Source organism: Acartia tonsa, chromosome 14, assembly GCF_053477335.1.
Source record: "Acartia tonsa isolate MP-2025a chromosome 14, ASM5347733v1, whole genome shotgun sequence".
NCBI lineage: Eukaryota > Metazoa > Arthropoda > Copepoda > Calanoida > Acartiidae > Acartia > Acartia tonsa.
The window spans coordinates 18550822-18571201 of NC_137273.1; positions in this window are offsets into that span (position 1 = coordinate 18550822).

The window sequence follows — 20380 nt, forward strand, 5'->3', positions numbered from 1 at the left end:
ATACATTTTGAAAATGTTTTGTGATTTATGTTTTTTATGACATATTCTATTGATAATTTTTCCAGAAGCCTATTCATAATTTTTGAGCTTCTTTACTTATTGATGTTGTCGTCCTTGTTAATTTATAATATAATAAAAAGCTAAAACTAAGAGCAATTTCTTTAATTTAAATTCTATATGGCTAGAGAAATAAATTTTATTATATTGATTTTCAATTAAAAACCTCTAATTTACATTCCAAAGAAACATTGTTGTTGAGATACTTAATATAAATAATAACATACATGTTTAAGAACATTTGCTTGTAATTTTTTACCATGTTGTCCTAGGAATCAATATTATAAAAATCAGATGAATGGGATGATTGTATAATACAAAAATTGGTTGTCAAAAAAGTAAAAAAACATCATGTTTTAAATGAACGTGCAAACTTTCTGGTAATTATAGTTACTTGAATCGTACCTAACTGTTATAGGAATCATCATGCAAAGTTTTGAATCAGTAGAGCAATTATAACATACTCAAAAATAAGATTCTAAAAATTTTCAATAGTCTATGATAATTCATTTTAGACATGGATGTTTAAATTTAAAAAATTATTTTATTTTCATATCGCTCTTAATTTTAACAAAATTAGTTCTTCCTAACTTAAATCAATAATCATTTTTTTTAAATATAATTAGTTAGTCAAGAAACAGGGAGCTATTAGTTTAGAAAATAAATTCAGATCATTTTGATAAGAAGCTACAATACTTTTCAAATAGTGAAATCAGTATCGAACTATGGATAAAAAATATATCTGTGCTTTGAGCTTTGTAATAATCCTAGCTGTTATCAACCTACCAATGATTCCTGGGACAATACGTATAGTCAGCTACTCACTGTTATCACTACCTAGCTTGGGAACTTCTGGAATGTTGTTCCATTATTATGACAGTGTTCCTGATACTCAGAGTTCACTGATGACCACAGCTGCAAAGTCAATAATTGCATGGCAAATGATTCATACAGCTTCAACATATGCCTATGTGGCAGTGTCACATGTAATGGCAGATGAAATGACGACTTTCTGGGAGATGGATAGCCAGCTCATGTGTACCCTGACTCCATGGATGAATGGTCCTTATTTTGCAGCTGCTGTATTTGAATTCCAAGTATTGAGAGCTCTGTTTGAAATGTATCCTTACAGGTAGGGTTGGGCCGGATATCAAACAGTCACAAGCATTATTTCTTAGTACTATAAGCAATAACACTTCATTAATATTACAGATTGATGGACTTACAGACATATAGATGGACATACAAATGTACAGTTGGATATTCGGATATCCACTATAAAAATCAGCCGGATATCTGGTATCTGTTATCTGGCCAAATATTATCCAGCCCAACCCTACTTACAGGTTTCTCACTCTTGACTATCTCACCTTTCCTCTGGTGGTATCAATACCTGTGTTTGCAGCTGTTGGCCAAATAACAATCTGGAATTATTTTGGAACTCTTTGTGAACAACAGGTAGCCATGCTGTATCTATTCAAAGCAGATCTAGATGTTGAATTAGCCTCTGAAGTAGATAGTCTACCTGTCCAGCTAAGAATAATTGTAGTATTATTTATTCTTGGTTTAGAAGCTTTTATGAGGATAAGAAAAGTCAAAAGAAATAGATTTAGAATATTTAGAAATCAAGTTGCTCCACTTAACATGTTAAATACCCCATCTCCACTGGTAGTTCAAATAATCAAATCCAACAACATAAAGTTTCTAGCTGCTCTTTTTCTCATCATCCACAGTTCTTATCTCCTGTTTGGTTCAACTCTTGTGCTGGTGTACTTCCAGTCCATCCTCACTGATTTTCTGCTTTTGGAGTTTCCATTCTATTGGGTGCTGTCCAGTGAAGAAATTCAAACTTTTATCAAGCTTAGATTTTACCAATTCAAAATAAGACTTGGACAATTTTAGTTCTTAATGTGTGTATCAACTGTTATTGTTCAATAGGTGCAGTCAATATTTCTTTTCTTCTTGGAACTATTATATTGGAGTAACTTTATTAGAGATAGTTAAATAATAATTCATAATTAAAAAGTATTTCATTATATTAAATTAATAGCAATCTTTTCTTTTTTATATTTTCTTACCCAAATAAGAGAGCCCTATACATCTTATAAAGGAAAGTCTGCCAGTGTTTGCAAATAATGAAATAAAATATAAAATCACCAGAAATAAATGCATGAAGAAAAAAAGTATAAAATATATTTTTATAAAATTACAATATTTGAGGAAAGCTAATTCGTACTGCAAAAAAAAAATAAAGACTTATAATAGTTTTTATTCTTGGTTCATTTATAGACAATGGAATTATTTTTTGTTATATTTTTTCTTGTATTTAGTATCATTTTAATGAAGTATTAAGAATTGTAGAACATTTTAACCTACATTTATTTTTTTCATTTAGATATTTTTTTCTTTATTTGCGCCAATATCTGTTGAGACATGAACTTTATTCAAAACACTTTTTTCTGTTTTATATTTTTAAAACATATAGATTTTCTGGATTTTTTCATCTGTTTGAACTACTTAACACTTTCTATATTCTATTATTCTTTGTTAACAATTTTAAGTAGATATTGCAATCCTTTCATCCATCTTTTTGCACACTTTGCTTGGTTGGAGCGGCATGGAGCGCCATACATTTTTACAATGTTGCAGAAATATTTGCAACACATCATTTGTGTATTAATAATACTAAAATCTAATGTTTTAGTACAACTTATTACAAATATCATTGGTTGTAAACCCAATGTTTTTAGATGTTTTTGGCGTTTTTGGGCGGGAATATTGGTTTATTGGAAAAATTTAAGCACTAGCTGCATAGTTTTAGTAACTAGAAAAGGATTGTAGCAAGATAAATGGCAATTGAATTGCTTGTATGTATCTTAAAAGGTAACTACTCTACTATTATTGCAAAATTCGTATTGGTGTAAGTAAAAAACGACTGCACTTATTGGTCAATATGTTGTACAGTATACAATTTACCATTGCATTGGTCAATTACAATGTATACTGGCCTATAATTGGTCATTTTTATTGTATGAAGTCATTTTTATTAAACACTATACGCTGTTTTAAAATTAATTTTGGTCCTAGGACAAACGCAAGAGTCCCAAACGTCGGAGTGGACAAACACAGGAGTGGACGCTTACCCCAACCTAACCTGTATAGAACTACTTACTTAACCCATTAGTGACGAACCGGGTATTAAAACCCAGTTCCGAAAAATGGAAAAAAAAAACGGTTTCCAGTCTTCAAATTTCATCATCCTTTTGTGAGCCTCCCCTTTACTCCGTTCTTTATTTATTGTCCCCGGAGAGAAGTCTCAGATATGGATCTATGATATGGATAATATGGATCTGCCGCGAAAAAACAGGTGCTTTCGCAAAACGTTAATAACTTTTTTGTTTTTATAGTTAAGTTGCTGATTTTTTGTGTGAAATCTAATGTTTATTGACAAGTACATCTATTTGTGAATTCGTTTTATTCAAATTATTATTTTTTATATGATTTTTTTATTGTTTTTTTACGCCCTATTAGGACCCGGTTCGGCATGGCAATAAATATCCGACAGTTTTAAAACCCAGCTCGGTTTTGGTTTTATTACCCGGTTTTAACTTTTCAACCATTAAATATTTTTTTATGATTTATTATTCTTGAGCCACCCTAATCAGTATACCCTAGTAATCTCTATATGTGTCCTCCAATAGTTTTATGCTCTTTTTCTGATATGTATCAACCAATTTTTATATGTTCTTTTTTTGTGTATGTCAGGTTTTAAAACTTCGACTAACGGGCTTTTTACCCGAAACGACGGCCGAAACCGGCCGAAACATTAAATTTGAAATAAATCCCTTCGTATATTACTTGTAGCCCTATAGATTACATGAGGTTGTGTAGTTTTCAATTACGGATCGTATCAAAGTTCTAAAAAGTGTTCATCTCACTTTGGGCGTTCAAAAATTACATTTTTCATTTTTTTGTCGAAATAACCGGGTATCCTATTATATAAATTAGTTAGCGTATTTTGTCTGTCCCGAAGGATCTCGCTAACTGCTGAACCGATATTGTTCTCCTTTACAGTGAAGCTTCTTATAGGTCCTGGGAAGGTTTTAAACTATTCTTGGGGAGGGTGTCTTCAGGGGCGTCCAAGCTTTTTTTTTTTACCCCGGGGGTAAAATTTGATTGGGGGGGGTAATTACCCCCCCTAAAGTCTGTTGGGGGGGGTAAATACTCCCCCCAAATCTGTTGGGGGGGGTAATTACCCCCCCCAAACTAATTTACCCCGGGGGTAAAATTTTTGGGGGGGGTAATTTAATTATGTAAAAAAAGCACCTACCTAATCTATTAAGTTAATAAGTACTATCCTATAACATAAAGTAGTAAGTAAGGTTTATTTGACTATAGCTTCAGATTTCATTACTTTTAATACTGAGTTCTCCTTTTTAGGAAAGCTTCACATAGATCCCATAATGGTTCCACACTATTATAGGTCAATCCTTTGAGTGGTTTTAGGCTATTTTTCTCCTCCCTTTTTACCCTTTAGAAAACACGAGTTCTTAGATGCTAAGGGCGCCACTACTATTCAAATATATAGTAGTATCTCATTCTTTAGAACATAAAAATACAATAATTAACTCACTAACCAATGAACCAATATCATTATACTTTAAAGTGAAGCGTCTTATAGGTCCTGGTAAGTTTTATAACTAGTTTTGAGACACCCTGACATCCTCCCAAAAGAAATCGCCTATAGAAATTATTTAATGAAATATTTAATTTAGTTAGGTATCTATTTTATGGAATCTTCAGTGCTTTACAATTACATCATAGATCCCCGGGATGGTTTTAGCCCTTATAAAGGCCCAAGCAAATAAAACATGATCAAACTATTAAATTTTTTGTTATCATGGTTAAGATCTGTTTTAACTGGTTGGACTATATTGGGGTATAGTCCCTTTTGTGGCAACGCTCTTTAAGGGGCGTTTCTTCGTTTTTTTCACACAAGCTTCTCTCCTATTTCTAGCCCCTGCGGGGGGCCAATTGCTTAACCATGTGGGGCAATCACCTAAACCAATATAACCTATCCTAAAATAAACTATCAAAAGCCATTTTAAAAATACGAGGAATTGCCCCTTAACAACAAACAACTTATGTTTCATGTAATTTTCTGTCAATCGATTAGAACATGGAGATAAATGTCATTTAATGAAGATATGTCAAAATAATAACGATTTCGCCTGGCAACTGACTTGGCCCTGCCCTACCCTAAAGATTTTATGACTGACTGACAGTTTGCAATGATATAAAGCTTGATATTTCAACGACTAATGTACTACTTATTTTATTTTTGGTAACACAGGTCACCAAAATAACTTTAAATCTTTTTTTTCAATTAAAATATAACTTCACTTTTTTATTCTCGTTTAGCGTGTATGATGAAATTTGTAAACAATAACAATCTGTCTGCTATGAACGTATTCGTAAGAAACCTGTTTTTTGGAAGCCGGTTTAAATGTTGTCTTCAAGATCTGATTTAATTGAAACATTAGGATATACTTTTCATTAACTATTAGGAGACCAAACGAGGAACATAAAATATATTACACCTCAAGGCTCGAGTCACACTATGACTTTTTTTAGGGGGGGGGGGGCGGGGATTACTCCCTCCCCCCCCCAAAAAAAAATTTTCAGTAAAATTTTTTTTAAGAACATTCAATTTGGGGGGGGGTAAATACCCCCCCCCAAAATTTTTTTTAAAGAACATTTATTTTGGGGGGGGTAATTACCCCCCCCAAAATGGTTTGGGGGGGGTAAATACCCCCCCCAAAATCGTTGGGGGTGCCTACGGCACCCCCAAGGTAGGGGTAATTTTTTTTTGGGGGGGGTATTGTTCAAAAAAATTTTGGGGTGCCTACGGCACCCCCAAAATCGTTTTGGGGTACCAAATGGCCCATTACCCCCCCCCTTGGACGCCTATGGGTGTCTTCACCCCCCTCCCTCCAAAAAAAATATTTTTTTACTCTTTTAAAACTCAAATTTAAAATGGGATGAGGTCGACTTTTCGCCCTCCTACCTTAAGTGTCCCTAGAAGCTTCTAGGGGCGAAGCCGCTAGTTTAGAAAAAAGCGGCTTTTAATGCCGGCAGAAAACCACCCAAAACGGGTCAAAATACCCGTTGTGCATTTATGGCGATGCTGAACTGGGTTTTTTTGCAACTTTCCTGTGCACGCCACTAGGGCAAAACAAAAAATTGGAATTCCGTTTTGACCATTATAAAGCTTCCCTGAAATTTTCAGCTTGATCGGCCCATAAAAGTGGCGCTCGGCACTAATGGGTTAAATCAATATTTTAACTCTCTGGCATTTTCTACTCCGACGTTTGGGACTCCTGCGTTTGTCCTGAATTTTTTTTATTGAATTAAAGTTAATTAAATGGAGGTTGTCTTTAGTTTATTTTTGTAAACGTCAAATAATATACGTAATAATCTATAATACAAAGTAGAACGATGTCTGTCTGTCCGTCTGTCCGTCTGTCCGTCTGTCTGTCTGTCTGTCTGTCTGTCTGTCCCTTAAGATCTCGGTAACCACTGAACCGATCGGATTCTACTCTTCAGGGTATCTACCTATTGGTCCTGTGGTGGTTTTAAGCTATTTTCTTGGGGGGTTGGACACCCCCAACCCCCCCAAAAACCAAAAAATCCCCCCCCCCATTTTTTTTTTTTTTTTTTTTTTTTGTTGCTGAAGATTTCCTTGGTCCTTTATTTTTTTTGTAGAAGATTTCCTTGGTCCTTTTTTTGAAGTAGATTTCCATGGTCCTTTACGATTTTCGCCTTAATTTTTTGTATCACCTCTTGGGGCAAAGCCCCTAGAGGCTAGGGGCGAAGCCGCTAGTATGTTTAATATTGTAAATAAATCATTTAAGATGACATTTTTTATAAAAGTAATTTATAACAATTTTAGCATAATTTATACAGCTTATAACAGTTATTTAACTTAACCTGATTAAAGGGGATTTTAAAATAATATGGGTTTATTTTTGTAAGCGTCAAATAATATATGTAATAATATGTTTTATATTGTAAATAAATCATTTAATATGACATTTTTTTTATAAAAGTAATTTATAACAATTTTAGCATAATTTATACAGCTTATAACAGTTATTCAACTTAAACTGATAAAAGGGGATTTGAAAATAATATGGGTTTATTTTTGTAAATGTCAAATAATATACATAATAATATGTTTAATATTGTAAATAAATCATTTAATTTGACATTTTTTATAAAAGTAATATATAACAATTTTAGCATAATTTATACAGCTTATAACAGTTATTCAACTTAACCTGATAAAAGGGCATTTGAAAATAATATGGGTTTATTTTTGTAAACTTCAAATAATATATGTAATAATATTTTTAATATTGTAAATAAATCATTTAATATGTCATTTTTTATAAAAGTAATTTATAACAATATTAGCATAATTTATACAGCTTATAACAGTTATTTAACTTAACCTGATTAAAGGGCATTTGAAAATAATATGAGTTCATTTTTGTAAACGTCAAATCATATATGTAATAATATGTTTAATATTGTAAATAAATCATTTAATATGACATTTTTTTATAAAAGTTATTTTATAACATTTTAGCATAATTTATACAGCTTATAACAGTTATTCAACTCAAACTGATAAAAGGGGATTTGAAATAATATGGGTTTATTTTTGTAAACGTCAAATAATATATGTAATAATTTGTTCAATATTGTGAATAAATCATTTAATATGACATTTTTTTTATAAAAGTAATATATAACAATTTTAGCATAATTTATACAGCTTATAACAGTTATTCAACTTAACCTGATAAAAGGGGATTTGAAAATAATATGGGTTTATTTTTGTAAACTTCAAATAATATATGTAATAATATGTTTAATATTGTAAATAAATCATTTAATATGACATTTTTTATAAAAGTAATTTATAACAATTTTAGCATAATTTATACAGCTTATAACAGTTATTTAACTTAACCTAATTAAAGGGCATTTGAAAATAATATGAGTTTTTTTTTGTAAACGTCAAATCATATATGTAATAATATGTTTAATATTGTAAATAAATCATTTAATATGACATTTTTTTATAAAAAAATATTTTATAACATTTTAGCATATTATATACAGCTTATAACAGTTATTCAACTTAAACTGATAAAAGGGGATTTGAAAATAATATGGGTTTATTTTTGTAAATGTCAAATAATATCATAATAATATGTTTAATATTGTAAATAAATCATTTAATTTGACATTTTTTTTATAAAAGTAATTTATAATAATTTTAGCATAATTTATACAGCTTATAACAGTTATTCAACTTAACCTGATTAAAGGGGATTTGAAATAATATGGGTTTATTTTTGTAAACGTCAAATAATATATGTAATAATATGTTCAATATTGTAAATAAATCATTTAATATGACATTTTTTATAAAAGTAATTTATAACAATTTTAGCATAATTTATACAGCTTATAACAGTTATTTAACTTAACCTGATTAAAGGGCATTTGAAAATAATATGAGTTTATTTTTGTGAACGTCAAATCATATATGTAATAATATGTTTAATATTGTAAATAAATCATTTAATATGACATTTTTTTTATAAAAGTTATTTTATAACATTTTAGCATAATTTATACAGCTTATAACAGGTATTCAACTTAACCTGATTAAAGGGGATTTGAAAATAATATGGGTTTATTTTTGTAAACGTCAAATAATATATGTAATAATATGTTTAATATTGTAAATAAATCATTTAATATGACCTTTTTTATAAAAGTAATTTATAACAATTTTAGCATAATTTATACAGCTTATAACAGTTATTTAACTTAACCTGCTTAAAGGGGATTTGAAAATAAAATGGGTTTATTTTTGTAAATGTCAAATAATATATGTAATAATATGTTTAATATTGTAAATAAATCATTTGATATGACATTTTTTTATAAAAGTAATTTATAATAATTTTAGCATAATTTATACAGCTTATAACAGTTATTCAACTTAACCTGATTAAAGGGGATTTGAAAATAATGTGGGTTTATTTTTGTCGAACCTAAATGAAATGGGATATTGGCATTGTTGGTAGTGGTAGATGCTTCCTATTGAAAGATAGACATTATGCAAATGTTAGTGTTAAGAGAGGACCCTCCTTTGCATCGTACACAAAGCGTGTCATTTCCTCTAAGTTGGACAAACCTAGCTGTTGTTTAGTGCCCTAGGAAAATGGGGAAAGATGTCACTGATTTTATCTTACCTATTCTATTGATGTCATAGTTGAGGGAAAAAGAAAAGGGAAGGGTGAAGGAAACCCCCTAGAGAAAGAGATGAAGTATTGGGTATTTTCTGACGTCATTAGAATAGGGAGGCCAAAAGCAGTGACATCTATCCCTATTTTGCTAGGGCACTTTAGACAATTATTGAACTAACATCATTTTGCCTAATAATGGAGAAAGATGTTGAGTCTAGCCTAAGTAACAAATTCCTAATATATCACTTATGGTTTATAATGCTAATTTATATAATCAAAACAATGATAAATGAGCAAAATATATACATATGCAAATTTTAAAAATTGGGGAATTAGACACCAGATGGTTAGCTTCTGCTAAAATTGCAGTTCAACTTATAAAGTAATAAAGACTTCACTCATTTGTGGGCGATGCTTACAACCAATTTAAGATTGACCATCTGAATCCTTACTTTAGAGAATCATGGCTTAAAATATCAAAATTAATTTTTTAAATAAAGATATCAAAATTAAATTTTGCATGTTTTTGGCTATTTTTATATTTTCACATTTTCCCCATATCTTAGGAGTTTATGGTCCGATTTTCAAAATTTTTTCATTTATAGATATTAATATTAAATTTTCTGGCGTTTTAAGAAAAGAAACAATGACGGTCAGACTGCCTTTTAGTATATAATTTACTTTAACTGTCGTAATCATACAAGATAGAACAAGGTTTCGTGTTTATTTTTTTCAATAAATCTTGATTTAAATAAATCCACTCTAAATCTACTTGCACGATTCCCATCCACTATTTTTTGTGCATTGCTACTTATGGATGTTGTCATCTTTGTTTTCTTATTTGTCAAACAGGTCTAAGAAAATGAAATATTATGTCAGAATTAGGACACTTTGAAATGCTACATTCCCTTAAACATTCGCACACATTACCTCAAATATAATTGTTCAGGTTACATTTCGTCAATCCACATTGGGCGAGGAATCAGACAATCTCTAAATCCTGTATAATTATCAATGTTAATTGAATTTCTTGATTATGTGGTTCATTTAATAAAAATTTATGCTGTACTCAACCCTTGTCGATTATGGAACCGACTTTCCCACTATTTTAAAATTAATTGTAAATAATAGTTGCTTTAACTGTTCATTTAGGTCAGATTAGGTTAGGTTATAACGGGTACTAAGTAGTTCCATGAGGTGAAGGTCCCTTGCAGTGGCTAGGAATAGGGAAATTATATCCCTTACGCCAATAAATGCATACAGAAATTTTCGCACCCCACCCAGTGGCGTGCGAACCGAAGGGGGCGTTTGGGGCAATCGCCCCCCCCTAGCGACCAGAACGCCCCCCCCCCCCTGCCCCCCCCTAGCGACCGCCCCCCCTGCCCCCCCCTAAATGTTGAAAAATGCCCCGTTTTGCCCCCCCCTGGTAAACAAAAATGCCCCTTTTTGCCCCCTACCCTACAAAAAGCAAAACTCTCCCAATTTCCAAAAAAAAAGATCAAGAAATACTCAACAAAAAAAATTTTTGGCGCTTCGCGCCAAACAGACAGTTACTATTCATTTAACCTTAATAGGGAGTATCTTTTTTGTATAATATAAACTTTTTATCAAAGAAATTTTGTACATCCCCAATGATGATACACAAAATTACCCCTTATATAGATCACAATTAGTGGATGAAACGTATGGAAACTCAACTTAATTAACCAACCAATCAATATTCCATTTAAGTCCCAAAAGATGTTGAGCTAACGAATAAGAAAATGTTTATATGAAATATTGGGGACTAGTGTAATAAATAGCCCAAAACACCTTCCCTCCTCCCTGCATATTTGAAGAAAAAAATTTGCGCTTCGCGCCCTTCCAATTGGTTTCTGCTTTTTATCACATTGTATAAAAACATTTGTAAAAATCAAATATTTAATCAAAAAGTTATTTAGATAAAAATGAAACAGCGTTGATATTTATCTAAGCCTTTTTTTAACATTGTATGTCTGTCATATGATGTCATATGATGTTTAGGATAAGTTTATAATTTTTTTGTGTACATACCCTTACAAAAAGACATGTTTTTTATGGCAATTTTCATTAAAGAGCCTTAAAACTAACTACACTCTATATTCCTAACTTGTTAAAATACGTCACTCTTGTTGTAGTTAATTGATGTTAGTTAAAAGAGGAAATAAATATTTTTCGGTGCGCTTTGCACACTGCCCTAATAAATCCTTGAAAACACCACTTCATGAAAAATTGACATATTGTTAAATTGCCATTTGAAGAGGGTAGGATATGTTGATATAACTTTTTATCTTCTCTATAATAACTATGGCTGTCAGTTTGTAATGCTAATGGGGAAATGTAATTTTCTTAACTGCAATTAAAGATAGAAGGCTAAAACTTAATGTTAACACTCCCAACATTATGGAGTATAATAAAATATTAGAAATTTCTGGAGGTCGGACTGCTTTTTAGGACGTTTTTGGCAATTTTGTATCTTTCACAATTCCCCCATTGTTTGGTCCAATTCACAAAATTTTTGTAGCTAAGGGTATCAAAATCAAATTTCGGGTATAGTCCCTTTCGTGACATTGCCTCTTAATTTCTTCATATTTTCACAGTAGCTTTTCCCCTATTTATAGCCCCTGTGGGGCCAATTGCCTAACCCTGCGGGAAAATCACCTAACCTAACTTAACCTATAATAAACTATTAAAAGCTACTATGAAAATACGACGAAATGCCCCTTAAGAGGCGTTGCCACAAAAGAGACTATACCCCAAAGTTTTCCATATTTCTAAGAGATTTTCATATCTGTAGATGAAAGGACAAGTATTTTTTTTATTTTTTACAAAGTTCTTTATATCTTTGGATTTTATAGCACAATAAATTTTTTTTGTGGATGATAATATCAAAAAAATAAAATCTCTCGTTGTTCCGAGCATCTAGTATGTAATTTACTTTGACTGTCATCACACAACATACAAGAAAAAGGATTTGTGACTTTTTCTACCTAAAATATATACTTATTTAAACTAATGCTCTTTAAATCTTCTTGTCTATATTCTTATTAATGATTTTTTGTGCTTTGCTACTTATAGATGTTGTCATCCTTGTTGTCATACAATAAAGAAATATTTAAAATCAGTTCTACATATTAGGTTTATTTTTGGTAAATTATTTCCAAAATGAGTGTTTTTATCTCCCCCCCAAAAAATTTTTTTAATGGGGTTATTCATCCTTCCTGCTGAGATTTTATAAAATCCCCTTCCTCCCATAAAAAATGTTTTGTGGGGGGTGGGGGGGGTGGAAGGTTAAATTATCTTCTGTACTTTTTTTTAGAAGATGCTTTCTAGATCCCTTCCCTTCGGTCATTGCAGGGTGGGGAGAAGGGATGGGGGAGAAGAGAGGGGGGAAGAGATGGGGGATATAAATGGGAAATAGGGATGGGGAAGAAGGGATAAGGACTAGAAGGCCCATAATCAAACAATCCCACCCCTTAAAACGCCCTTATTTAAAATTAGTATATATAATCAAAATGCCCCCCCCTAAAGCAAAGTGCCCCCTGGGGCACTTTGATTTAGGGGGGGGCAAAATTTTACAAAATCTTCAAAATGCCCCCCCCTAGACAAAGTGCTTCGCACGCCACTGACCCCACCCCCTTATTTTAAAAATTAAATATCTTTTTTTTAATAGTAGTTTAAAATACTATTTATTTTTTTAATTACTAAATAAATGCCTCTTTCTAAAACAAGGATGACAACATCCATAAAAGCAAAGCACTGAAACGATAGGACAAACGGACATAAAACTTGTATAGTGTCAGAACTGAATAATCAGAATGTAAATATATAAGAGTCGGAGTAAAATTGTAAGTAAATTTATTGAAAAACCGCTTGATACAGGATAACGTTTATGGACATACTTACATTTTTAAGACTTGATAATAGAGTTGCTTCGCTTAAAATATTGTACGTTGTTGTCCCATTAATCAATATACTAAAAATCAGATCAATCGGATAATTAGATCACATAAAAATTTGTTATTAAAAAAGTAAAAACCAACATGTTTAAAATGGACGTACGGAATTCTGGTAATGATTATAGAATTGCTACGTTTTCTAAATCATACCTTACTACTACAGGAATCACCATGCAAAGTTTGAAATCAATAGGATAATTCTAATATGCCTAAATTAACGAAAAAAGCTATTCGTCACGGACGAATGGACAAACCGACCGTAATTATAGAAAAGTTTTGCTTTTAAGAAATGCATTTATATTTGTTATTGAGTGTGCAATTAGAGTTAATTGTTAATGATATTGTTGCATCAGAAAAAAAAGATAAATAAAACACCAGAAACAGCTATTAACATAATTTATGTCTTAGTCTGTACTTTTTACAAATATTGTTGTATTTTTAAAAATTAAGCATCTATTATTTAATTAGGTTATGTGCGTCTGTCTGTGAAATTATTTTTCATTTATAGAAATAAAGGTTATTTTTTTAAAATAATTTTAATGCTTCATGCTTTCATAAATATAATTTAATTAACCCTATAATTAAAAAAAAGTAAATTGTTTAAAATTGATTTAGGTGTAATTTTAGGGTTAAAATATGTCTAAAACTATCTAAATGTTAACTACATGATAGTCTTAGATATTCATGCATACATATCTATATATATATATATAAAGGGTTGGTTGATTCTTAAAATCAGTGCCTTGCTGAGGGGTGTTAAAACCTCCTTAAAATTGAAATTAAAAGGTGCTCCTTAAATGATTTCAAACTCTCTTTATGAATTGATGTGCACACCACTGCACTGGTTTAAATCAATAGAAAGGGAATATTAGCTTGTGCAATAATCCGTGTGAGCTTGCTTCCAGTCAAATGCGCTTATTAAGTCTAACTGTTCTTAATGTTTACGAAACGCATTGTATAATTAAACACATATTTAGAAACAGTTTAACCTAATAAGCGCATTTGATTGGATTCATACTCTTAACCAGAGATATCGCTAGTTCAAAACTAATATAATATTTGAAGATGTTGGACTCAAATTTCACACATGGTCAATTATTTCTAGATTTCCGTATATTTTGAGACGGGGGCAATTGTTCTATAGAAAGGGGTTAAAGATAATAAACTTTAACTGTATTATTACTGGACACTAACCTATCGTTCTGATATATTAAATCCCTACATTATATTCCAAGCCGAGCGTTCCATTTTATTGTGACCCAAAAAAAAAAGGAATAAATAATAATTTGATGGAATACCTTTACTTCTTGATAAATCACGAAACCTTATACAATCTTTTTTATTTTCATAATTTTTTTTTAGTTACTAGCGGCTGCGTGCACCCCAAGCATCTAGGGGCTATATATATTCAAAGGCATATGGAAGGGCAAAAATAGCCTAAAACCACCTCAGGACCTTTAAGAAGCGTCACTGTAAAGGAGAACCATATCAGTTCAGTAGTTAGCGAGATCCTTCGCTACAGATAGAAAAAAGCTTACTACTTTATATAAAACTAGTGGCTACGCCCCCTAGAAGCCTCTAGGGGCACTGGCACTGGTAGGAGGAGGAAAAGTCGACCTCATCCCATTTTAGATTTGAGTTTCAAAAGAGTTAAACAAATACTTTTTTGGGGTTCAAAAATAGTTTAAAACCTTCCCAGGACCTTTAAGAAGCTTCACTGTAAAGGAGAACATTATCGGTTCAGCGGTTAGCGAGATCCACACACCCCACCCACCCCACAACCCTCACTTTCCAAAAGAGAGCAATAGAGATTTGTTGTTTCAGCATATCTTCTCTATAATCCATATGTCTGCCTTAATAATTCAAAATAATTTAAAGAAGTGGACCTTTGTCTGTAGGCCTTAGTATTTTAATAAAAAATTTTCTCGTCTAGCATCGTATTATATTTAGTTTTAATACAAAGAAAGAAAAAACTATTATAAGAATTTACCTTAGGAGTGGAAATGTTTATTCTTGTTCTGTAAGATCTCATGTTACATGTATTATAAGTTGACCCTTCCCCTACCCATGAGTACAAACCTGTATATTCATTCAACAATGGAACAAGGTTGACTAAATCCAAAATCGTTGATATAGAAATACATACAACAAAAATATTTGTATATAGTTATACTGTATTGTAGTTTGAGTTATTTAATCTAGAAGGTAATTTTGTGTATCATACAACATCCATAAAAGCGAGCACTAGAAACGGTAGGACAAACGGATATTAACACTTAAAAAGTGTCAGAAGAGTCGAAGCAAAATTGTAAGCAAATTTGTTGAAAAACATGCCTAAATTACCAAAAAAAGCTATCCGTTTTTGTCGGACGGACGGACTGACCCTAATTATAGAAAAGCTTCGCTTTTAAAATGTATTATCAATTATGGCCCAGGATATAATCCCCCTCCCCCCCCCAAAAAAACCCAATGGAAGGGCATCGTGTTATATTACATGTAAAACTTGAAAGAGATTTAACTAGATTTCTTAAACACAGAAAAAACAAACTCACTATATATCTTTCCACGGATATTAAAATAAAAATCCAATGACTGTTTTCTACAAATATAGAAATGTACATACAATCATAAGATTTAAAAATAATAAAAATAAGGTTTTTAATAGTTATTTCTTTCATTGTAAAACTATCTTCTTAAATGTTAACTTAACAAAAATCTATATAACCTTACGATGCTATATATAATTTAACATGCGATTTTTGGACAGCTTTCCACGGATTTTTAAAGCAATTTAAAGCACTCTGCCCCCTTGCCTGCCTAGCCGCAGCGCTCGGCCCCCTTGCCTGCCTAGCTAGAAAAAAAAACGCCGATAATTAATTTAGGCATGCTAGAATTACCCTATAAATTTCAAAATTTGTATTATCATTCTTAATCTTAATGCATTATTTATAGGTCGTAGCAACTCTAAAAAACTCTATATAATCTTTAACAAATGTCTGTATGTCACTTTCAAACATGATTTTTAAAACGTTGATTTTTAGGACGTTTAGGAACAATGTAATAATTAATGCAAATTGATAATCAAGTATAAAAATGTTGAAAAAAAAGTTTCAGCCTTTTATTTTTTATAGGAGCCGAGAAAATCACGTTTTCCTTAAACTAATACATACAGACAGACGGACATAAGGATAGACGGACATTTTAAATTATAGAGTAGCTTCACTACTAATAATCAAGTATAAGAATGTTGACAAGAAGTTTTAGCCTTTTATCTTTTATAGGAGCCGAGAAAATCATGTTTCCCCCAAACTAAGACATACGGACAGATGGACAGACGGACATTTCAAATTATAGAGTAGCTTCGCTACTAAAAATGTTAATTCACAATTAACAAAGATGACAACATCCGTTATTAGCGAAGCACAGATGTATCCTATTGTATAAAGTAGTAAGCTTTTTTGTCTGTAGCTTCTTATTAGTCCAGGGAAGGTTTTAACTATTTTAACAAAATTATACATAAATGTGTTGCAAAATTGCACATATATAGGATCAAATAAAAGGGCATACTTTCATTTTTAGGATTTTATTGTAGAGTTGCCTTGCTTATAATACTTTACCTTGTTGTCCTAAGAATCAATATTCCAAAAATCAGATGAATAGGAGAAGCATATTATACAACAGCATGTTGTCAAAATGCTAAGCCTTATAAATTGTACCTAACTGTCATGGGAATCATCATGCAAAGTTTGATATCGATGGGACAATTCTAACATGCCGAAATTAACGAAAAGAGCTAACCATTACGGACGGACCGACCCTAATTTTACAAAACTCTCTCTTATTTGACAAAAAGGCGGGGTAGTTTATTGTTTGTTTTTAAAAGCGAAGCTTTTCTATAATTAAAGCCAGTCTGTCCGTCAGTCCGTCCGTAACCGTTAGCTCTTTTTGTTAATTTAGACATGTTAGAATTGTCCTAGCAATTTCAAACTTTGCATGATAATTCCTATAACAGTTAAGTAAAGATTTATGAAGCGTAGCAACTCTATAATCCTTACTAGAAAGTCCGCACGTCCAACCTTTTTAATATTTTTTTTATATCTTATAATCAATCTTTATATCTGATTTTTAAAAGCGAAGCTTTTCTATAATTAGGGTCAGTCTGTCCGTACGTCCGTCCATACCGGATAGCTTTTTTCGTTAATTTAGGCAAGTTAGAATTGTCCTATTGATTTCAAATTTTGCATGGTGATTCCTTTAGTAGTTAGGTACGATTTAGAAAGCGTAGCAACTCTATAATCATTACCAAAATTTCCATACGTCCATTTTAAACCTAATGATTTTTCTACTTTTTTAACAACAAATTTTACTTTTTAAAAGCGAAGCTTTTCCATAATTAGGGTCGGTCCGTCCGTCCGTGAGATAGACCAAATTACATTCAGGACCCTTTTAGACTCCACCCCCAGTGGGCATAAAATTCTGGGCGGAGAAAAAGTCCGCCCATAATTTTAAAATAAGGGATAAAAGGATAAAATTCTGGGCGGAGAAAAAAGTCGTTTCAACGTTAGATTTAGTGACTTAGAATTGGGGGGCGGTGAAAATGGCCCAGTGGGCATAAAATTCTGGGCGGAGAAAAAGTCCTTTTAACGTAATTTTTTCGTCGGCCATAACACTCCGCCCATAATTTTAAAATGAGGGATAAAAGGATAAAATTCTGGGCGGAGAAAAAAGTTGTTTCAACGTTAGATTAAATGACTTAGAATTGGGGGGGGGGGGGGGTGTTGCAATTTTAGTACAAAAATTGAAAAAGTATCCGTTTAGAGTATTATTTAAGTAGAACTATTTTTTGAAGAAATGTCAACTTGACTCTATTACAAATATAAAAGTTTTGTTAGCTTGAAGCAAGCTATCCGTTTTTTATGGACGGACAGACCGACCCTAATTATAGAAAAGCTTCGCTTTTAAAATGCAGTGTAAGGGTCTATTAATACCCCCCCCCCCGCCCTCATTTTGCAAAAGGATAATACTATAAGAAAGTTAAGCGGGGATAGGATAGGGGAAGCGTACATACTCTACAATTGTTTTTTTTTCAGCAAACCCATTTAACAATTAAACCTTTATTATTTCAAATTCAAACACGTTTTCAATTTAAATTTTAAAAAAAATAATAAAAAAAACACATTTTATAATTACTTAAATAAGCAAACATTAACATAGTCATACAATCCTACTAATAAGCAATCCTATACCAATAATTTTGTCTTGTCCTTGTTAATATCATCTTACATGTATGTATGATATGACCCCTTTCTCCCCCCCCCCCCCACCCTTGGATACTTAACTCAGTTAACTACAAGTACAAAGTATAATTTCCTTAATCTTAACTTAATAATCTTTAATCTTTCTTCAAACAGTTCTGTCTTTTTTGAAGGCTTTTGCCAATTATAAAGCAATTAAGCATTAAAATGATAACTTACCCTAATTTTTTCCTCAAAATCGATTGCTATGCTATGTATAGTTTAGGAGATACGTGTAAAAATTGCCCAACTGTCTTAAACTTACTTATTAACTAATCAAAATTCTAACATGCATAAATTAACGAAAAAAGCTATCCATCTCTGCCGGTCAGATGTACGGACGGACCAATCCTAATTATATGCAAATTTTATACCTAAATGGTTTTATTTATTTAATATCCTATTATATAAAGTACTAAGCTTTTTTTGTTTGTAGCGAAGGATCTCGCTAGCCACTGAATCGATATGGTTCTCCTTAGCCTTAGCATGGTTTTAGGCTATTTTGTTTTTACAAATAAGTCTAATTATGGTTTTAAGCTATTTTTACCCTTCCATTTCCCTTCGAATGAAATGCCCCTAGATGCTAGGGGCGCAGCCGCTAGTTTACTAAAAAGCTCAACGGTTAGCAAGATCCCGAACAGACAAAAAACTCTTACTACTTTATATAAATAAACGCCAATTATTATTTGCTAAATCAAATTCCAGAAAACTGAAAAAGAAAAAAAGGTTGTGTGAATATTTTAAACAATATTTATGAGAACGTTCCCAATTAAATTTCCATTATTTTATTATTTTTCTACGGCCAGCGAACGTTGAGTTATATTCCCTTTTTCAATTATATTAAACGTCCGAATTTAACTGAACGGCTAGATATCGGTCAGAAATAACATATTAGGCTTAAATTTCAACTTCCTGTGCGAAGGGTTATATTAACCCTTTCATTTTTGAATTTTACGGATTTTCTCAAGACGATTCTGGGGTGCGTAGGGGAATATTAATCTTGAATATATATTTATTCAACTAGCGATGTCTCTGCTCTTAACTTTATGGATTATTGCGTAAGTTACTATTCCATTCGTTTCTAGATTTAAAGTGTATTTAGTATGATGTATTTAAAAAAAGACTCAAGTTTTTAAAGCAAATGTGTAACAAATCAAATGTGATGAAAGCTAATGTTTCTGGACTGAATGTGGATTTAGTGAAATGTTACTAATACTGTGTGTAGGTGCATACTGGGTATGCACCAGGGAGGGAGGGAGGGGATATTCAACTGTTTATTACACTTGTCCCAAAAGTTTTATAACAACATTTTCTTGTTCGTTGTCTCAACAACTTTGAAAACTTTTACTTAATTTTAATTTGTTGAGTTGAGTGTCCAAACGTATCAACAATTAATTGTTATTTACAGAAGGGGTATATCATTGGGCATGTATTTCAATTCATTGGCCATTGTCTTATCCCTTTAGATCCCTGGGTATGCAGATATCATTACAACAAGTATACTTACATTCATAATTAGAAAAGCAAAATAATAATAACTAAAACCAACTAACGAACTAAATGAATTTATATTTATATAGTAGATGTTAATGAATTTAGGAGGATCTTCACACGAAATTTCAGAATCTTTAAACAAATAGTATTAATGATCACTGTTTGTAATATGGAAACAAAATGTTGAGGAAAATAAAATTATAAGGATTAAAATGTCACTAAATTAATT